The sequence below is a fragment of the Bos taurus genome, chromosome X (assembly GCF_002263795.3).
Source record: "Bos taurus isolate L1 Dominette 01449 registration number 42190680 breed Hereford chromosome X, ARS-UCD2.0, whole genome shotgun sequence".
In the NCBI taxonomy this organism is placed as follows: Eukaryota; Metazoa; Chordata; class Mammalia; order Artiodactyla; family Bovidae; genus Bos; species Bos taurus.
In genome coordinates, this window is record NC_037357.1 from 5,361,659 (window position 1) to 5,378,459 (window position 16,801).

The window sequence follows — 16,801 nt, forward strand, 5'->3', positions numbered from 1 at the left end:
GGGGGCCATAGCTGCTGCTGTTCATTTTGTTGTTTCTGACTATTCTCCTAATTGTCTGCCTGCTCTCCATTCTCTCTTTGCCCTTCAGCTGCTCAGTATGTCTAATGACTGGGTTATCCTTACTTTTGCTCTTTCACATCTACTCACTGTCCATTGCTTCTTGTTTTGGCAATTATATTTTAAATACCTACGCTTTTCCTTGTTCTTGGTTTCTGACTTGTAGTATCCTGTCCATATTTTCTAGATGCAAAGGTCATCTCCAATCACTCTAAAGAAAAGAATTAAATTAAAAAAATCCTCTTTTTTTCCAGAATTATCTATATTCTAGGGTCTTTAGTTTTTCCTATTTGCCCAATTATTATCCCTTCTGTGTTTATTGAAATTTTATCTTTTTTTTTCTAGGCCTCGCTGAAATGCCACATCCTCCAGAATGCCATACTTAATCTACAAATTTGAAGCGCGTTAGCCTTCCCTCCTCCACCTTTATAACCCTTGGCTTGAAACTTTTTATTACATAGCACTGTATATGTGGCTCAATTTGACTTTTTTCTTGGAGTATAAGTTCCTGGAGGTCAAGGACTGTGCTATACACACTAGCCTCTCTGCCTTTATGGGGACAGAGGTCACCACCACAGGATGAGAATCAAGTAAGACTTAAGTGAGAGTGTCCTGGTAGATCAAGAATTGCACTGGTTGATAGAGGAGGCAATAGACCTTTCCTAGAAGTCTTGGCAGCCCACTCCAGTGTTCTTGCCTGGAGAATCCCAGGGACGGGGCAGCCTGGTGGGCTGCCGTCTATGGGGTCGCACAGAGTCGGACATGACTGAAGTGACTTAGCAGCAGAAGTCTGTGCTGTGTCCTCATTAGACTGAGATGAGTGGAGGTTTGCTGCAAAATGAACTGTTGTGATTCTCCAAGTATAGTGGCTATGGACGCCATGAGTCTGCATTGTAGGGACGTCCTGTCCCCCTGTAGCAAATGGCCAGTAACTTCAAAGTACATGTATGTCAGCAGGGACCTGACGGAGTAAGGTCTCAGCAGTGGGTTTGGACCATATCAGGGTTTCTTCAGAGGGGATTTACATGTATTTGAATGTTTTCACTCAAACTATCCAGCAGGGAAATCTTCCCCCACAAACATCATAGTATAAACAAGAAGCTTGCCCTTTTTTTCCTGTCTGAGGTCTGTCAATCTCACACATACAATGCAAGGCAAGGCCAAGGCCACGACCTGACTGATTTTGACTGGTAAGGATACAGTGCGGCGCTTTTAGATTTAGGAAGTTGAGTACTTACATAGACAGTAGAAACAAGAAGAAGCTGAAAGAGCCACCTCTTTGTAGTCGTTGTCCCCCACACTGAAAGGAATGACATGGGCCAGATGACCGCAACACAAGTGGTGGGGCTCTTCATTGCTGAGAAGCCCTATATAGGCCGCCACAAAGTAGTTCTATATTCTGCATAATAAATATTTATATAAATTTATATTAGAAATTGTATTTTATATTCTTATAACATTTATATTTTATAAATTTGTGTTTATATATTAAAGCAGTTAGATATTCTGAGAAGACAAGGCAGAAAACCGCATACCTCATTAGGACTCGTGAAGCAAGGGGAAACTGTCTCATGAGAACCTCCAGGGCAGGAGGGGTGGGGGTAGGGGGTGGAGGGTGAGGGGGAAGGTAGATCACTGGGAGATGGACTCATAGCAACTCCTTACACGGCCTCCTCCCATTGTCTTCTGTACCAGGAGGATCACAAAGCATCGGACAGGACTCAGGCTGCACTTCCACACTCTGCCTGCGTGACTTGTGTGGGTGCATATATACGCATGGCCACCAGGGGGCCGTGGCCGAGCCACTCCCCAGCATGGCTCAGGGGTGCCTCCTCTGGAGCCCAGTCAGGTGTTTGTTGATAGTAGCTTTGGTTTCTGCATATAGAAAACTTCTGAAGTTCCATCCTCACCACAGCTGAGACACACACACACACACACACACACACACACCTCTTTCTCTCAATTCAGAGTTTAGGTAATTGCCAATGAAACTATCTATACAATTTGCTCTTCTTCTCATATTTCATCCTGATCATTATGCTCCCTACTCGAGTTAGGCTGATTCACTTCCTTGCTTCCTCAGCCAAGGTCCTTTCATCATAAGAAACATCTAAGAAACTTCCTAAACAGGACAGGAATTGGCCTCTGAATCCAAGTCTCCTCAAGCCTGGCCCCTCCAGTTTGCTCTCTTGCTTGCTTTGTCCTGAACAGTTGCTTTCTGTAGGTCTTCGGGATTCTGAGCATATATATGGCTTTTAAAAATTTTATTTATTAATTTAATTCATTGTTTTTGACTGTGCTGAACCTTTGTTGCTGCACACGGGCTTTCTCTAGTTGCAGCAAGTGGGGGCTACTCTCTGTTGTGGTGTGGGGGCTTCTCCTTGTGGTGGTTTCTCTTATTGTGGAGCAGCAGTTGCAACTCCCAGGCTCTAGAGCACAGATTCAGTAGTTGTGGCACAGGGGCTTACTTGCTCCACAGCATGTGGATCTTCTCAAACCAGGGATCGAACTGGCGTTCCCTGCATTGCCAGGTGGACTCTTAACCACTAGACCACCAGGGAAACCCCATATATGGCTTTGGACCAGAGGCCTTTCCCTACCCTTTGTCAGACATGTTCTTGTGGTTCCAGACTGTTTTGCCCAGCCTCAAAGCCCCAGCTTTGCAACGCCATGAACTGTAGCCCGACAGGCTCCTCTGTCCATGAAATTCTCCAGTCAAGAATACTGGAGTGGGTAGCCATCCCCTTTCCCAGGGTATCTTCCCAACCCAGGGATCAAACCCAGGTTTTCTGCATTGCAGGTGGATTCTTTACTAGCTGAGCACTGCCCTAAAACTCCTCTGTGCTCTACCTATTTATTCATCCCTCTCTCCTTGTCTCCCCCTCACCCCTGGAAACCACTGATCATTTTACTGTCTCCATAGTTTTGTCTTTTCCAGAATGTCACATAGTTGGAGTCATATAGTATGCAGTCTTTTCAGACTGGTTTCTTTCACTTAGTAATATGCATTTAAGTTTCTTCCGTGTCTTTCCGTGGCTTGGGAGCTCATTTATTTTTGGCCCTGAATAGCATTCCTTTTGTACCACAGTTTATTTATCCATTCACCTTCTGAAGGACTTCAAGTTTAGGCTATTAACAATAAAGCTACTATAAACAGTGTTTCAGATTTAGGCCAGTGGAGAAGGCAATGCCACCCCACTCCAGTACTCTTGCCTGGAAAATCCCATGGATGGAGGGGCCTGGTGGGCCGCAGTCCATGGCGTCGCTGGGAGTCAGACACGACTGAGCAACTTCACTTTCACTTTTCACTTTCATGCACTGGAGAAGGAAATGGCAACCCACTCCAGTGTTCTTGCCTGGAGAATCTCAGGGACGGGAAGCCTGGTGGGCTGCCGTCTATGGGGTCGCACAGAGTCGGACACGACTGAAGTGACTTAGAGGCAGCAGCAGCAGTAGGTGTGGAGTGGTATCTTGTTATTTTCATTTGTGTCTGTCCAATGACATATGATGTGGAACATCTTTTCATACACTGAGAAAATTTTTTCAAACCAGTCTTGGGGATATCCATTTATGGTGGGGATTGAGAGTAGTGACTCATTATTCATCTATCCATCAATTTATCTATTCAACAAATATTTACTGAATGTTTTCTATGGACCAGGTACTGTTCTAGGCCCATATGTGAATGAAACAGATGCTACTGGAAATTCTCAAGAAATTCTAATTTGTGGTACGGAGGGAAGAAAACATTAAACAAGTAAACAAAAATAAGTCAGATGAAATTAGGTACTGAGAAGTGTTACAAAGAAAATAAATTGGCAATGTGCTAGAGTAGATACATGTTTAGATAGAAAAGGCCTATCTGAGAAGGGGATATAGGATTTATGTAAATTTCAGGAAGAATAGCATTTTAGGCAGAGGGAAGAGCTAGTATTGAGACAGTGAGCTGGGACTCAGTGTTCTAGGCAGAATATAAATAACTCCGTAGTGTCTCAGTCTTCACAAAGGGCTGTGGTGGTGGGTTTTGAAAGGGGAGGAGGTAACACTGAGGATGTCTCAAATGGACTTCCTTTCATCAACATCCCTCCAAACAAATAAAGACTCACATAACTGGCAGGCCCCTTGCCCAGACACAGAGGAAACTGAAATGAGGCTTTCAGTCTCTGACATCCATTCTGATGTTCAGCAGTTGGCAGTGATGATTATGAATATACTTTTAGGAGACAAGAAAGGACCACTTTTTTTTTCCTTCCCTCCATCTCTCTCTCTTTCTCTCTCGCTCTTTCTTACCCCTCCCTTCCCTATTTCCTCTTCTCTATATATACATCTAGTGAAAGAATTTGATATATTAATTCATACTACAGTGTTAATGGTTGTATATGATCCCTCCTGTGGATATTTACCTTTTTAAAGATGACTCCTGGGGAAAAGGCAACAAATACAGGAATGAACCAACTTAGCTTCTGATATTGGAATTTCAAACCCTGGTCTGGCTAGGTAAAGGAGAAGTCCCCTTTAGATCTGTTAACATCTCTCTTGTGCATTTTCTAGATTGATGATGTCCACATCTCTATGTCTATCTAGACTCCTTGCTAACATGCTGTCCCTGTCCCAGATCAGGAGGTGGTTCCAGAAATGTCCCTAGCAGCCTTGGGGGTCACCCACATTTTCCATCTTCTGCTGGAGCCCTTTTCTTGAACTTTAGTTTCCTGCCTGAAAGTGAAAGTCACTCAGTCATGTCTGACTCTTTGCGACCCCATGGACTATACGGTCCATGGAATTCTCCAGGCCAGAATACTGGAGTGGGTAGCCTTTCCCTTCTCCAGGGGATCTACCTAACCCCAGGATCAAACCCAGGTCTCCCGCATTACAGGCAGATTCTTTACCAGCTGAGCTACCTGGGAGGCCCTTCCTGCCTGAGGGCAGGAACAATTTATACCCTCTCCTCGCCCTCATGAGCTTAGAAAGCTGACAGAGAAAATTAAGATCACTGTCATCAAGTTTTTATCTGCTATAAGCAAAAACAGGAAACCAAGAAATAGAGGCATGGCTCAGCAATAGCTCCTGAGTGGGTAACATGGGAAAAGTTTTTCTTAAATCCTCTTCTCATGTACCTTCCCACCCACATGTTCTTAGTCAGATTTATTTTTTGTATTTCAGTTTCTGAGGATGACAAGAAACCTGCCCTTTTCTTAACTATGGTTTTCAGAAGCAGATTATCCTGCGCTTAGTGCAGACCTCTTATGGAACCCTTGGAATAAATAATACCTTCAGCTCTGGGAGTGGGTGTTGAATAGAGATTTTATGACTCATGATGGAGTGTCAAAATAGCCACTGCTGATGTACGGGTCCTTTGTCAATTTTGGAAATGGCACTGGGTGGAACCACACTCTCCTCTGATATTGAAATGCTGTGATGGAGACAAGTTCTAAGAAGACTGTTCAGCGTTTCTTGGTATTTCCAAGTCCCATGTGGAATGGTGACCTTTTTCAAAGGTGACTTGGGTTTAGCCTGGAAAGGCCACTGTCCCTTGGGGAAGGGAGCAGAACATTTCTCTGGTGTGGGGGGTGGGGAAAGCTCGAGGAAGAAAGGAGGAAAAGATTGGCATTTCCCTGGCCTGTGTTTTGAGGTGCTTGTTCCCAAAGGAACATAGGGTTAGGATTTTATGCTTTCCCTAGAATAGATGGAGAGATCTCATGACATCGAGCTGTTAGTTGACATTTCCAGGGCTCAGGCCTTGCTCAGGCCTCTCTCTTCTTGGAGGAAATGAAAAGTGTGGTCCTCTCACTAGGCTCATGGGTCTGAGGGCAGCCTCACCTTGAGCTGAGCCCCTGTCTTTGGATTCAGTCTCAATGGCCACACTCTCAGCACAGGGCCCCTTAGTGTAGTAATGAGTTCTGTGATGTGCCTCTTAAGATATTAGTGCTCTGTGTAGATGTCTTTCCAACAAGAGATACTTGTGAATATCTGCCATGTTTGTGATCCAGTGGGCCACTTCAAAGCAATACAAAATCTCTTCTTCCTCCTCATGAGTTCGAGAACGTATTGGGGAGATTAAAAAACATGAAATAGGGACTTCCCTGGTGGCCCAGAGCTTAAGACTCTGGGCCTCGACTGCAGGGCACATGGTTGATCTCTGATCAGGGAACGAAGATCATGTATGCCACGCAGAGCCAACTGAAAACAAAACAAAACAAAACAAAAAACCTGTAGGGAATAGAGAAAAATACAGGTCAGTGTACAATGGGGGCTAGATCACATGCAACAGACTATAGGGCTTAGTAGGGAAGAGGAACGAGAAGTAATGTGGGCTGGAGGGGCTAAGAAGTTCTTCCCAGAGGATGTGAACCTTAAAGCAGGAATAGAAACTGGTCAGGTGAAGAGAAGTGAGTGCATGTGAGGCAGAAGGGCCAATAAAGGCACAGGGAGCAGCAGACTTGATATTTCTGAAGTGGAGGGTCCTGCTTGAAGAGTTGTGGGACTGGACGGCTGGATATGCATGTGTGGGGCCAGATAATGAACTTCTCAGAAGCCAAACAGGATTTCATCTGAACTCTGCTCATTAGCTTCTTTTGTTTGCAAGGGATAGAGACTCTTTCAAATGACCTGAATTAAGAGGTGGGGACATTGTTAAAGAATTACAAAGGAGAGAGAGACTTTTAGGGGACTAAAAGACCAGGAAGCAGAGTGCAGTGGGACCTCGTGGGAACTGTATTTGGATCCACGGCAGCTTCAGTGACCTCAGCAGCAGGATCTGGGACTTTTCACTCGAGTGTTGTTCTAGGAACATCACTCAGCCCTAATCCCCCCTCATTCCTGACTGCCTTCTTTCCCCCATCTGCTCAGTTCATCCTTTCTAAAGCTCCCAATTCTATCATACTCCTCACCTCGGCTGCCTTACAGTTTTCATTTGTGTAGCTAGCCCACCAAGACTCCAGCTTTCTACTTCTCCCTTTAAAGTTCTGACTTGTCTCCATGCCTTCTTTATTGATCTATTTATTTTAATTGGAGAATAATTAATTTACAATATTGTGATGGTTTTTGCCATATATCAACATGGATTGGCCATAGGTATACATGTCCCTCCCCAATCCTGGACGCACCCTCCCACCTCACTCCCCTTCCCCTGTCCTTCTAGTCTGTCACAGAGCACTGGCTTTGGGTGCCCTGCTTCTTGCATTGAACTCACACTGGGCATCTGTTTTGCATATGGTAATATACATGTTTCAATGCTGTTCTCTCAAATCATCCCACCCTCTCCTTTTCCCACTGAGTCCAAAAGTCTGTTCTCTGCCTTCTTTCCATATATCCTTTCAGCCTCAGCTTCTGTTTCTCTCCCCTCTCCTTCCCCCTTTTCTCTTCTCCTTCCCTGCCCCCTTCCTCCTTTCTCTCTCTCTGTTTTCTTTCTCTTCCCTACCCCTCCCTCTCTCCTTCTCCCTCTAGTATTTTTAGGCCAAATAATTTTTATTTTTTAAAAAATATCCAAAGATTTTATTCTCATAAAGTTGCATAATCCTTTGAAAAGGAATGTGGAGAAAAGTTGGGTCTTCCCACTTTTTATAGGTGGCAGTAGTGTAAACAACCCGCCTGCCAATGCAGGAGACATAAGAGACGCAGGTTTGATCCCTGCGCTGGGAAGATATCCTGGAGGAGGGTATGGCAACCCACTCCAGTATTCTTGCCTGGAGAATCCCATGGACTGAGGATCCTACAGTTCATAGGGTCGCAAAGAGTCTGACACGACTGAAGAGACTGAAGAGACAGCATGACCCATGGAGCAAAGTTAGAGGTCAACATTGTTAGGATCACATGCTACTGCAGAAATTCTTGTTAGGCCAAATTTCTTAGAGAATCTGATCAGTCTAGTTCATATGTTTGTACCAGGCTCTATCTCAGGTCACTGGCCAGAGTATGGATTGGCAACCCTTGGACCAGGGACCTGTCCTTGGTCCTTTCAGCTCAGGCTTGGGGAGAGGAGGTGATGGCAGAGAAACCATATAAGAGATTGGTTGAGCAGAGGACATGGCAACCCACTCCAGTATTCTTGCCTGGAAAATTCCACAGACAGAGGAGCCTGGTGGGCTATGGTCCATGGGGTCACAAAGAGTCAGACACGACCGAGCTCATGGCACAAGCAGGAGGTGATGGATCCTGGTTCAGGCAGTGAGAATAGTGAGGAAAGAATGACTATAATGATATTTCAAAGAAAAAAAATGGTAGGAATCAGTATCTCACTGACTACAGGGTAGGTAGAGAGACAGAAATTAGTGATCAGGTCAGGGTGACTAGGAGAATAAGCCAAGGAATAAAGGAGCTGTGTCAAGGAGTTCGTGTAGGGGAGGACAGAAAGTTCTATTTTTGCCGTGTTGAGTATGAGTCAAAGTGGACTCTGTTGGCCAACTCTGTTGTGTCCTGTGCTCAGTGGCCTCCTTTCCTCCCTAACTTAAACACCCAGTTACAGCAGAGTTCTGAGTGCCTCAGGTGCTTAAGCCGGGGGCTAGAGAGTGTGTGGAGAGCTTCTCTGAAAAGGTCTACTTGACTCATTTTCTCCTTCACCCTTAAGTATCCAATTGGCCCCATGGAGCAATGGTTTTTCCCAGGAGGGCAGACGTGAGGAGGCCTTTTCAATCCTGTGTGAAACCCGATTCTCTTTTGTTTGCTGCTTTCTAAGCCTTCCGAAGAGAGAAAGTGAGTAAAGATGTAAAGAAATGAGGTGAAGAAATGGAGAAAGCCTTGAGCAAGTTGGAAATCATCTACATATTCATGGCTGTTCCATACCCACTTCGAGAAAAGCAGTTCAGAGGAACATGGCAAGTAGAGTGCATCCAAGCCTGTGATGGAGACCCAGGTGGAACGGGCTGAAGTTAGTTACGAGGGGCACCTGGTGGCTCAGAGGTTGGGACAAAATGCTGAATAGTCAGGTCTTGGGAGGGACAGGAACTAGGGCAGCCTCGGTGTTGGCCTTTAGGGAAGGAAACTAGAAGCTGAAAAGCTGTCAGGATTCTTGTGCCTTCTTATCTCTCCTCTGTCTCTGTGTTAGATCCATTCTTAAGTTGTCTCCATCCTGAAAGCAGGATTCCCTTTGTGGCAGAGGGCATGGCAGTGTTAGCTCTCAGCTTACATGCTTACAGCTCATGGACCAAAGGGGAAAAGATGTTGCCTTGCTAGCTCCAGTCCAGCAAGACTTGGGGAGGAGCTCTGATGGATTTGTCTTGAGTTCGTGCCTGCTGCTGCTGCTGCTAAGTCGCTTCAGTCGTGTCTGACTCTGTGTGACCCCATAGACAGCAGCCCACCAGGCTCCCCCATCCCTGGGGTTCTCCAGGCAAGAACACTGGAGTGGGTTGCCATTTCCTTCTCCAATGCATGAAAGTGAAAAGTGAAAGCGAAGTCGCTCAGTCGTGTCCGACCCTCAGCGACCCCATGGACTGCAGCCTTCCAGGCTCCTCCATCCATGGGATTTTCCAGGCAGGAGTACTGGAGTGGGGTGCCATTGCCTTCTCCGAGTTCCTGCCTAATCCCAGACTAATCCCCATGGCCAGGAGTATGTGACCTATCCATGGCCAGTTTTGGAGCAAGCCAAGTTCAGTTCTCAGCCAATTACTATGGCCGAGGATACTGAACCATGTGAAAAGAATGGCAGCTACAATTTGGGTCACGTGCCTAGAGCTGGATGGAAGGAGGAGTTCACCAAAGGAAGGGAGGAGAGAGGCAGCACAGACAGGGCCCCTGGGGCATCTTTGTGAACCCAGTCGTCACCCCAAATTGTGTTTTTCTATTTCAGTTTATGTTTTTCCATTTACTAAGCTGATGATAATGGAACAAAGCAATGTAAGATAGCTCACACAGAAGCAGAAGGTATTAAGGAAATACTGTCTATCTTTTTAGTATTGTCCTTTGCCTTCCCTTCCCATTGGCAGTCCCACCCGACCAAGCCCATGCTATGCTCCAGGTATACTGAAAGTATTGCAATTCCTTAAAACCACTGTGTCCTTTCTGCCATTCTGTCAGCTTTATTTCACCTTTTGGGATTCACTTTGGGTGACATTTTCTTTGGGAAAGCTTGACTATCTATGCATGCATGCTAAATTGCTTCAGTTGGGTCGGACTCTTTGTGACCCTGTGGACTGTAGCCCGCCGGGTTCCTCTGTCCATGGGATTCTTCAGGCAAGAATACTGGAGTGAGTTGTCATGCCCTACTTCAGGGGATCTTCCCGACCCAGGGACGGAACCTGTGTTTCCTATGTCTCCAGCATTGGCGGGCAGGTTCTTTACCACTAGCACCACCTGACTACCTATCCCCACCTTCAAGTCTGGGGTAGGTGCTCCTTGTATGTGACCCTGTTGCACCCTGCACTGCCTTCTGTATTTGGTCATTGCTCTGTTACTTTTCTGTCTCTCCCACTAGAATGGAAGCTCCACGTGGGTGAGGCGTTGTCTTTCTCAATCACTACCTCTACTGCCTAGAGATGCTCATGAACATTTACTGAATAAAATAAGGAATGAATGACCCCAGTTTTCAGGCTCAAATGGCAGGGCTGAGTAACCTGAAAAGATTCCAGAACAGTCCAGAAGCCACTAAGAAAGAGAATGGCCTTTCTGAAGATGTCTCTTCTGAAATAAAGAGAAGAAGGAAAAAAAAGAAAGCCTTTAGGTAGATAAAGTTTATTATAGCATTTCAATAAAGGCAAAGGCACTTGCTTGGTGGGCTTCTCTGGTGGCTCAGTGGTAAAGAATCTGCCTGCAATGCAGGAGATGGAGGTTCGATCCCTGGGTCAGGAAGATCCTCTGGAGAAGGGCATGGCAACCCACTCCATATCCTTGCCTGGAGAATCCCATGAACAGAGGAGCCTGGTAGGCTACATATAGTCCATGGAGTCACAGAGTCTGACATGACTTAGCAGCTAAACAGTACTGTGTCTGACTCTGTGCAACCCACTGCACTGTTGCCCACCTCTGTCCATGAAATTCTCCAGGCAAGAATACTGGAATAGGTAGCCATTCTCTCCTCCAGGGGAGCTTTACGACCCATGGATTGAACGCAGGCCTCCTGCATTGCAGGCAGATTGTTTACTGTCTGAGCCACCAGGGAAGCCCTTCTAATTCTTTTAGTTTTTGCTTTTGCTAAGTAATGATTTGCTTGTAATTAAAAGTAAGGTTTAAACTAAATATTTTTATTTTCTTGGTAAATTAATGAGTTAATAATACATTTTCCCAATAGAACAATTGTATCTCTATTAGAGAGTGAACCTGCGGGTGAATTGTGTTGTAAACCTTCTTTTAGCTTTCCACACCTGAAGAAAGCTCACATGTTGGGTGTAAGTTGGATAGGCACCAGTTTTTATTTGATGGTGGTTAACTGAGGTGTCCAAGATGGCAATATCTTGAGGTGGGGGCCATAGACCGTCTACATTGGAGTGGGGAGAAGCCAATTGCTGTGCTGATATGAATGCCATGGGGACACTGACTCTGAGGCTTTGGAGATGGGGCCCAGAGATATGCATGCATCAAGTCCTTCAGAGGAGTCTGAGGCAGGCTCAAATTTGAGCCACTGTACTAGAAGGAGTGAGGGCAACCATTATACCCTTTGACCAAATGAAGAGCAGAATGATCAGATAAGAGAACTCTGTTGTAGTTTCCGTGGATCCGTTGGGATGATCAGAGCCTACTATGAATGTTGGTGGACTGACAAATGTTTGCTTGCAGGGCGCTGCCAGTGCCACTGTGCCTGCAGGCTTGGCTATCTCGGTGGTCTCAGTCACCCCCTCATGGGGTTTGCTCAGGTCTATTGGGTTGGCCAAAAAGTACATTCAGGCTTTTCTGTCAGATGTAGAAAAACCTGAATTAACTTTTTGCTAACCCAATACATGAGAAAGATATGGCACTAGAGTGCTGGGTAGAAGTGAGGTTACCTATTCAAGTGTGCTTAGTCTTTCAGTCGTGTATGACTCTTTGCGACCCCATGGACTGTAGCCCGCCAGGCTCCTCTGTCCATGTGCGTTCTCCAGGCAAGAATACAGGAGTGAGTTGCCATGCCTTCCTCCAGAAATCAAGGGTAGTGTGTAAATGTGCAAAAGAATTAGAAAAGAAAAGGTTAATTCTGAATCTCTTCTAAATGACCAGAGGAACACCCTCCTCCTCTGATTATTTGGCTGCCATTAAGCAGACTGTGGAGAAGGCAATGGCAACCCAGTCTAGTACTCTTGCTTGGAGGATCCCATGGGTGGACGAGCCTGGTAGGCTGCAGTCCATGGGGTTTCGAAGAGTCAGACACGACTGAGCGACTTCACTTTCACTTTTCACTTTCATGCATTGGAGAAGGAAATGACAACCCACTCCGGTGTTCTTGCCTGGAGAATCCCAGGGATGGGGGAGCTTGGTAGGCTGCCGTCTATGGGATCGCACAGAGTCGGACACGACTGAAGCGACTTAACAGCAGCAGCAGCAGCAGCAGCAAGCAGACTGTAGAAAGTTACACAACGTGTGTAGATTCAGGGCTGGTTTCTAGAAAAGCTCCATGACTCGGCCCATTCCACGCTGAGGGGAAATATCATGTCATTCATTCTAGAAGGTGCCTTTCGCCAAGAAGACTTTTAGTTCCTTCCTGATTCTTGAATTTCCATTTGTGTGTTAAATTTTTAACTGAAACATTTCAGCTTTAATGTCGAGTCTAGGACAGTCATATCTGGCATTTTAAATTCAGTTAGAGAAAGATCATGTAGCACTTTGTGAAGCTCTCTAATGAGGCATTCTGGGTATCTCCTACCACCTCTCAGGTTTAAGGACAAGCATTTGGTGGAAATGGTTGGACATTCTAATAAATAGTGATTTAAAAACTAGCCTGGTGCTGTGGATCTCTGTGAAGCACAGTTTCTCAAACAATGATATGTAAGGCAGGGGTCCACACCCTTTTTGGCACCAGGGACCAGTTTCATGGAAGACAGTTTTTCTCCAGACTGGGGCAGTGGTGGGGGGTGCATGGGATGGGATGGACATGGTTTGGGGATGATTCATTTGCATTGCATTTATTGTGCACTTTATTTCTATTTTGTGGCAATCTCAGGATATTCTGCCTTGACTTTAGGGTTAGGGTTCTCATTCCTATGAGAATCTAATGCCTCCACTGATCTGACAGGACGTGGAGCTCAAGTGGTAATTCAGGTGATGGGGAGTGACTGTAAATACCCATGAAGCTTCGCTAACTTGCCTGCTGCTCACTTCCTGCTGTGCGGCCCAGTTCCTAAGCTGGGGACCCCTGATTTAAGGTTGGGGACCCCTAATGTAAGGTGCTCAACAAAGTGGAAACAGAGGCTCTGCTACCAAGAAGTGTTGGAGAAGTTCCTGATGCTGCATACTAGAAAGCCCTTTTAGAGATTCATGATTCATGTTAAAACTCTGATTAAGTCCTGCCATAAAGTCATCTGTTTAACTTTGTGTAGTCTTTTTCCTGAAATTTATTCAGTCTGCTTCAGTTGACCAGCTTCTTCAAATGGAAACAAAATGTGTCAGAGGATCAACCAACCCAGACAGGTTTGTTGAGCTCAGTGTTTCACACCAGCCATACAGATCAGGAGGTGGTGGCTGACCTGGGCAGTCCCCCCTTGTACAAGGTTTATGAGCCCAGACACTAAAACTATAGAAGCTTCCTTAGCCACTGGGACCAGCTTGAATAATATCACATTACACTCAGCTACAGCCTTGATTGCGAAAGCAACCATGTACTAAATAATACCTAACTTTGGTAGAACCTAAAAAATATCGTCATTACATATTATCCTATTATGTAACGATGGGACTTCCCTGGTGGTCCATTGGCTAAGACTCTGTGCTCCCAGCCTAGGGGGCCCAAGTTCGATCCCTGGTTGGGGAACTAGATCCTGCGTGCCACAACTGGGAGTTCACATGCCACAACTAAAGATCCTGCATGCTGCAACTAAGACCTGGTGTGGCCAAATAAATAAATATTTAAAAAATCCTATCAACATTTATTTGAGGAAGATATTATCATTCCATTTTAGGGCCCTAAAGAGCTTAAGTATCTGCACAAGTATGATAGATATAAGGGATGGTATTTCCCTGCATAATGTGGGTGAGCCTCAAACAACCAGTTTAAAGCTTTAACAGCAAAAACTGAGGTTTCTTAGAGAGGAGGAAATTCTGTCTTGAGACTATAAGATAGAAATTCTGCCTGAGGTTTTTCACCCTATCAATTTTGGACTTTCCAGCCTCCACACATGAGCCAATTCCTTAAAATAAATCTTTTAATATACATATGTACATATATATGCATATAAATATATATCTCCTGTCGGTTCTGTTTCTTTGGAGAACGCTTATTGATACAATATCTAAATTCAAGCTGCTGTCATGAAGTCAGTTTGTATCAGCAGCTTTATGTCTGAGGCCTGTACGCTTTCACTACTCTAAGGAAGAGTCTGGTGATGAAAGTTTCCTTATGACATGAGTTTTGTTTGGAAAGGCCTACATTCCCCTTAAATGGGATTTTCCCAGGGATACTTACCAAAGAACACTTCACTTACACATTCTTATTTGGGAAAGAAAAAACAATGGTTTATCAGATAGAGTTTTCCGACCCCAAATCAGGAGACAATGTCCCAGAATTCCCAGAGGGTTATCTAATATTTCGGTGGAGACTGACAAGTCAACTTGCTTTACCTGCATTATATGTACACTGCTTTTTACTGTATTTCAAATTGCTTTCACAGACATTATCTTGAATCTTTGTCATAGGTGTGGCAGAGGCTGCTATTTGTATTCATATATCACTTTCCCCTTTCTTCCCTAATAAAACCCCTCAATATTTTGTTGAGTCAGTTGCTACCCTGTTCAGTTCAGTTCAGGCGCTCAGTCATGTCCTACTCTTAGTGACCCCATGACTGCAGCATGCCAGGCTTCCCTATTCATCATCAACTCCCAGAGCTTACTCAAACTCATGTCCATAGAGTTGGTGATGCCATCTAAGCATCTCATCCTCTGTTGTCCACTTCTCTTCCTGCCTTCAATCTTTCCTGGCATCTAGGTCTTTTCAAATGAGTCAGTTCTTTGCATAAGGTGGCCAAAGTACTGGAGTTTCAGCTTCAGCATCAGTCCTTCCAATGAATATTCAGGACTGATTTCCTTTAGGATGGACTTGTTGGATCTCCTTGCAGTCCAAGGGACTCTAAAGAGTCTTCTCCAATACCACAGTTCGAAAGCATCAATTCTTCGGTGCTCAGCTTTCTTTATAGTCCATCTATTGCATACATACATGACTACCAGAAAAACCACAGCTTTGACTAGACTGACCTTTGTCAGCAGAATAATGTCTCTGCTTTTTAATATGCTGTCTAGGTTGGTCATAGCTTTTCTTTCAAGGAGCAAGTGTCTTTTAATTTCATGGCTGCAGTCACCATCTGCAGTGATTTTGGAGCCCCCCAAAATAAAGTCTCTCACTGTTTCCATTGTTTCCCCATCTATTTGCCATGAAGTGATGGGACCAGATGCCATGATCTTAGTTTTCTGAATGTTGGGCAGGGTGACAATATACCGCCTTGATGTATTCCTATCCCAATTTGGGACCAGTCTGCTGTTCCATGTCCAGTTCTAACTGTTGCTTCTTGACCTGCATACAGATTTCTCAGGAGGGAGGTCATGGGGCCTGGTATTCCCATTTCTTGAAGAATTTTCCACAGTTTGTTGTGATCCACACAGTCAAAGGCTTTGGCATAGTCAATAAGGCAGAAGCAGATGTTTTTCTGGAACTCTCTTGCTTTTTTGATGATGCAGCAGATATTGGCAATTTGATCTCTGGTTCCTCTGCCTTTTCTAAAACTAGCTTGAACATCTGGGAGTTCATGGTTCAAGTACTGTTGAAGCCTGGCTTGGAGAATTTTGAGCATTACTTTGCTAGCATGTGAGATGAATGCAATTGTGCAGTAGTTTGAACAGTCTTTGGCTTTGCCTTTCTTTGGGATCAAAATGAAAACTGACCTTTTCCAGTCCTGTGGCCACTGCTGAGTTTTCGAAATTTGCTGGCATATTGAGTGCAGCACTTTCACAGCATCATCTTTCAGGATTTGAAATAGCTCAACTGGAATTCCATCACCTCCACTAGCTTTGTTCATAGTGATGCTTTCTAAGGCCCACTTGACTTCACATTCCAGGCGAGTGATCACACCATCGTGATTATCTGGGTCATGAAGATCTTTGTTGTACAGTTTTTCTGTGTATTGTTGCCACCTCTTCTTATATCTTCTGCTTCTGGTCCATACCATTTCTGTCCTTTATTGTGCCCATCTTTGCATGAAATGTTCCCTTGGTATCTCTAATTTTCTTGAAGAGATCTCTAGTCTTTCCCATTCTATTGTTTTCCTCTTTCTTTGCATTGATCACTGAGGAAGGCTTTCTTATCTCTCCTTGCTATTCTTTGGAACTCTGCATTGAAATGGGTATATCTTTCCTTTTTTCCTTTGTCTTTCACTTCTCTCCTTTTGTCAGCTATTTGTGAGGCCTCCTCAGACAACCATTTTACCTTTTTGCATTTCTTTTTCTTGGGGATGGTCTTGATTCCTGCCTCCTGTACAATGTCATGAACCTCCGTCCATAGTTCTTCAGGCACTGTGTCTATCAGATCTAATCCCTTGAATCTATTTTTCACTTCTACTGTATAATCGTAAGAGTATTGATTTAGGTCATAACTGAATGGTCTAGTGCTTTTCCCCTGCTTTCTTCAATTTAGGTCTGAATT